Source organism: Cibotium barometz, chromosome 24 (assembly GCF_041138505.1).
Source record: "Cibotium barometz isolate CiBa-2024 chromosome 24, ASM4113850v1, whole genome shotgun sequence".
NCBI classification, from domain to species: Eukaryota; Viridiplantae; Streptophyta; class Polypodiopsida; order Cyatheales; family Cibotiaceae; genus Cibotium; species Cibotium barometz.
In genome coordinates this window covers 50,590,795-50,596,794 of record NC_141069.1, presented here as the reverse complement: position 1 = coordinate 50,596,794, position 6,000 = coordinate 50,590,795, and positions in this window count along the sequence as shown.

The window sequence follows — 6,000 nt, the reverse complement described above, 5'->3', positions numbered from 1 at the left end:
ACTGGTGGGGCGCCTTCTGAAGAGAGAGAGTGGCCGGGTTCTTTCTGGTGTGGTTAGCACAGCAGGCAGGCGAGAGGTTCGTGGTGATTGAGGATGTGGTGTATCCTTGGTAGTAAATCCAGGCCTGAGTGTTTTTATGGTTGTGTGAGTGAGGCTTCTGTGTCGGGAGAAGCTTGTATGAAGTGTTTTAACTGGGAATATTATTGCTGGGTGTTTGCTCTGTCTATGGTGCCCCTGTTTTGTGCTGTCTTTCTGGCGTGGGTGGTGTGGTGAACTGTGAGAAGTGTTCCAGCCGCCCGGTGGGCTGGTGGTGCCTCCATTGTGTTAGTATTTCCAAGTTTGGGAGGTGAAGGGCTATAGAGGCGTAGTTCCTTTTTCTTTTTTTCACCTCACAGCAGCATGTGAGATAGCTTGGTTGAGAAAGCTACTTACAGATTTGGATCTATCAGTGTGGATAGACAAGTTGTCATTTTCTGTGACAACCGTTTAGCAGTATACAGTTGGCTAGGAACCCAATTTTTCATGCTCGTACGAAGCATATAGAAGCCCACTACCATTTTGTCAGAGAGTAGGTCTTGGCAAGGGACGTTGACCTTGTTTATGTCAGTACACAGGATCAGGTAGCTAACATCTTCACCAAAGCATTGGGTATAGAGAAGCTCCGCAGATTCAGGGCTTCGCTTGTTGGTGTACGTGAGATGGAGTTGAGCTTGAGGGGGAGTGTTGAGATATCGAGCTCATCTGAGGAGGTGGACACTGATGACCCACCTGGGGGATAGGCCCCACACTTACACCACTGGCATGGTTGGTGAGATCATGGGTGATATGCGGCCAGTGGGATGACAGGCTGTGTGACACCCATTCTAGATACTGGCATAGTTATAGCGCCAGCTCATTTAGTTGGGTTCACACTATAGAGAACCCTAGTATGTATTTGGTTGAGTACCTTTCATATGTGAGTACTCTTATCTTTGTATATGGTGTGTTGAGTGTTGAGTGAAGAAGAAGAAGATTTTCAGCCTCTCACCTTGTGTGTTCTCTATTAGGGTTTTGTGAGTGTGTGTGTGCTTGCAAGAGCTCAAGCTCTCTTCTCCCCTGTATCTTTTTCATCACACACATAAGAACTCTCAATAGCATGCCTTCTAGAAAGAAATGGAAAGAAGAAGCAAGCAAATTAAATACCTCTCACACATAAGAGGAGCTCAAACCAACAAAGCGTCAAACACCCTAAACTATACACACACTCAAGACTCACAACAAATGAGCTCACAAGAGTGGATTCCACAACCAGGGCTAGAGGGGAATGAGACCTCCTCCCCCTACCATGTTATTATATAGCTAAGGGAGGCTATCTCCTATGCCACATGTCAAGCATAGGAGATTACCATAGATTATAACTAATAAGAGGTGGCTAATGCCCATCACCCCTCTTTCCTAAGTCTAAACCTTAGGAAATGTGTACTAAAGTATTACCAAAGGATGTGCAATGTGCCAAATTACTTGTACAATATGTGATGTACAAAGGATGTGGCATGAAGATGTGATACATGCAGTTTGTCAAAAAACATAGGGGTATTACTTTTGGATGTGGACTGCTCTCATATCTTGGCAGAAATATCAAAATCAACACAGTAGTAGAAGAAGTATAATGGTGTTATGAGCTACCACACCTCTCAAGAGGGAACTCCACACAACCACAATCAGGAGAAGCAATAGACAACAACTATCGTTGGGTACTTACCAATGCTTCGAGCTCACGTCCCTTGAGGTTCCCGACGCTCGCTTTTGGAAGCTCCACTCCTCCAATCTCCATCTCCACGCTCTCATCGCCGCGGAGTTGCTCGCACTACAATGCAAGGCCATCTACCTCTCACTCTCCCACACATGTACATAGAAGAGGAACATGCACTAGAGCACACTCACTCTCTCTCTCTCTCTCTCTCTCTCTCTCTCTCTCTCTCTCTTTCACACACACACACACACAAGACAAAGCAAGAGATCTCATAGCACAAAGGGGGATTGTGTTCTTTCATTATAAGAAATTGCCTTTTATACATATGATCCAAGTGCAAGTCCTTTCCTTGATCTGACCTCGGAACTTACGAGTTCGGTCGGATCAGTTCAATTAGTTAAGGCTCTTGACTACGTTAGAGTAAAAATATCCCATGGAAGAATCGCCCGTGCTTTCTGGGCGAGGGAAGTTTTTTCGGGTTCGTGGTTTTGGAAGAACTGAGGGATTAGTCTCTTGTCTAGATATCCGTAATAAGTGAGGCCCCGAGTGAGAGAACCTACCCGTGCAAGAAGTGCTACTTCCACTGCTAGCACCCCTGAATTCGTTGCGCGAAAAGGGTAGGGATCTTTCAGCTGGTATCAAAGCGACGAACTGACTAGTGGATCAACTGAGAAGCCAAAAATGTCAAAAATTTATGAAGTAACAGTAAAAGGTTGGAATTGTGTGATGAAATTCATACAAATTGATATTCAGACTGAAATTCATGAATTGGTAATTGGATCTTCATATGGAAGGACCGCAATTATATGGAATCCCTGACTTGCTTGAGGCCTAGACATGATGGTCTTTACCTTATAATTTCAAGGACCGTGACTATTCGTATATGCCGAGGGTATAACTGCAGCTCTTTACTGGCAGTATATACGAGTAAATCTAAGACCTTGAAATTATAAGCAAAAATTCTATTCAGATAATGAATTCGAATGTGGTTGATATGATTTTAAAATTCAGGTTGAGAACTGATGAGCTGATTTGGATTTTGATTGAAAAATGATGATTCCTGAACTTTGGTTGAAAAGCGATAAAGTGAGCAAAACCACAATGAGGATGAATCGGACGATTCCCTGTGATGATGTTCGTAACTGGAATGACGATAATGACTTCAGCAAATCACTATAAGATTAGTGGATTGTACTGACAAATTGCTACTGTTAACACTTGACCCAGTAGATCAAGTTAAGGGATGACAAATTAAAAATCTGTATAGTTGAAATTCCCATGGAGGACTGTTCAGATGGAAATTTAATCCAAAATGGTTCTCGTCCTCATGAGACCGTTAATGCTTCACGTCGTGAAACGATCACATTCTCTCCATCATTCATAGAATGCCATGTGGCATACCTCATTAAGATGGCCGCTGAGGCCGGTGGCTACTCTATAAAATCGACTTCTTTCCTTTTTTGTGCATTTTGCTTGCGCGAATCCTTCAACGATTGCATTGCTCTTGAGTGGCTACTCATCGCTCATAATTTTCCCAAGTCATCTTCGACCCGCATTATGTGCAACATCGACTTGAGGTGGGAGCTTGTGCCTTCACCTTGTTTTCTTTCTTTTTCTTGCTTTCTTTACTTTGTGCTTTGGTAGCACACAAAACACATGTCATGTTAATTCTTATGATTGGTGAAACCATTTTGCAAGTGCTCTATCTTGGGCTGATTGCCACATGTGTGCATACATTCATTTATGAAATGTGCATGAAATGCTCCCTTGTTTGCAACTGATTTTCCTATAAATTGGCCACCGGATAGTTCACGGCACCCACCTAGCTATTTGGAAAGAAGCCACATAATCTGACTCACAAAATGATGACCCATCTAAACTTTTTAAAATCAAACACGGGATTAGGACCCTGCTAACTCACAGGTCTGAAACCTGCAATTTCATGGGATTAGGACCCTACTAACTCACGGGTCTAGAACATGCAATTTCATGGGATTAGAACCCTGCTAACTCACGGGTCCAGAACGTGCAATTTCATGGGATTAGAACACTGCTATCTCACGATTTAACCCTTCTCATGACTGAACCATATCATGTAGTAACTGTCTTCATGGTTTAAGCCATCTCACGGGGTTGAACCATCTCATGTATTAAGTACCTCACAACTTAACCATCTCATGGTTTAAGCCATCTCATGACAAACATTTCACGTATTAACTGCCTCATGGCTTAACCATCTCATGGTTTAAGCCATCTCATGGCTAAACCATCTCACGTATTAATTGCCTCATAGCTTAACCATCTCACGGGTGTAAAACCCTGCTATCTCATGGTTTAAGCCATCTCATGGCTAAACCATCTCACGTATTAATTGCCTCACAGCTTAACCATCTCACGGGTGTAAAACTCTGCTATCTCATGGCGGGCAAAATCCTGCACTTCCCGCATGGCTTAACCATCTCATGGTTTAAGCCATCTCATGGCTAAACCATCTCACGTATTAATTGCCTCACAGCTTAACCATCTCACGAGTGTAAAACCCTGCTATCTCACGTATTAACTGCCTCATGGCTTAACCATCTCGTGGTTTAAGCCATCTCATGGCTAAACCATCTCACGTATTAATTGCCTCACAGCTTAACCATCTCACAGGTGTAAAACCCTGCTATCTGGCGAGCAAAATCCTGCACTTCTCGCATGTATACGTGCACCTTGTTATTGCTCACCCCCCATCACTAACACCCTTCTCATCAAACATAACACACACATACTCATTTACATATTATTATTTTTTAAAGAAAAAGAAAAAGAAAAAGAAAAAGAAAAAGGGGCAATGACCACATGCTCTCACTAGTTAGTATGACTGACTCTCTTATCATTGCTACAGATGTCAACCTCTACAACCCCAGAACCAAAAGTCGAGGAGACTCCGACTGTCACACAAGCTAGTGCTACAGGATCACCTATAGATAGGAAGAAGAGACCATCACGTGGTCCAAAAAGTGAGCTATTTGGGACAATATGCATAGATGTTCCATGGATCAATCATTAGCAAGGATGTCTAAACTACCCATGGGAAGATAGCTTTGCAGTACCATAGCCCGGAATGTTTGCAGATTTTGGAAGAATCAGAGGTCAAGGAGGACAAGCTAGAGAAGGTAGGCCTGGGATGAATGGCAGTGTCTCCCTTGCACTATCAATATAGAATTGTGTGCGGAGTATCTAAATCCCTATGACAAGGCCACTAAGAGAGGGAAAGTAACCAAAGCAGATGGAACCACTGAACAGGTCTTACTCTCATCAAAGGACTTAATCTAGGAAGCCTTATAATTACCACTGCCAAAAAAGATCCACACTCACAACTTCAAAAAGATGCCTTTGGATGCAATGCTAAAGAAAAGCTCATACAATCTCAATGGGGCTGAATATGAAAATATCAGGGATGAGGTGACAGAGAAAGCTTGCAGAGCCATGTCTCTCATTATGCACAAAAAACTTGTTGACCGTTACAATAGGGTTCCTCTTAACATAATTGCCAAGGTGCATGAAGAAAAGGAAGATGATTGGGCCTAGTATATACATAGGGAGATGGAAACTACTTAAAGGTGCACCAATCAAAGTTTTGTAACCCCTACTTACTTAGCAAGGTGCTAAGTCATGCAGCACAACTTCCCATTCCAGATCCAATGCACGAAGAATAGGAACAGCAAGCAGCATAGGTAGAACCACCAGCACTTACCTCTAGAGAGCTGCAAAAGAAGGGCAGGCATTATTAAAAGACACAAAGGAAATCATGAAGGAGCTCAAGAAGAGTAGAAGAAAGAAGACGGATAAGAAGATGAGGGGCATAATTCCTGTAGTCGTCCTCACTGAGGAGTCCAAAAGAATAGAAGCTAAACTGACCGAGGAAATTGCTTCCTTCCAACATGTGGTGGAGCAGCACAAAGCACTAGATATTGGCTCATCTAAAGCCCCAGAAAGTACAACTGCCGAATTGCCCCAACAAACACCTCTGCCTAGCCCAACACATATAGTATTCAAGAACCTATCACCACTTAGAGATCCTATCCTTTCACACCAGAATGTCTCAGCACAGCGGAAATTTGTGTAGAGCAAGCCCATGACAAAGTAGTACCACCAGAAGCTGGGAGCCTAAGAAATGAAGAGGCAACTTTAGCACAACTGGAGGCCCCCGAAGAGAGCCAAGAAGCAAACAAAAGGAAGAGGGATGAAGAAGATGCAAGCCCGAGCAAAAGACGAAGGCTGAA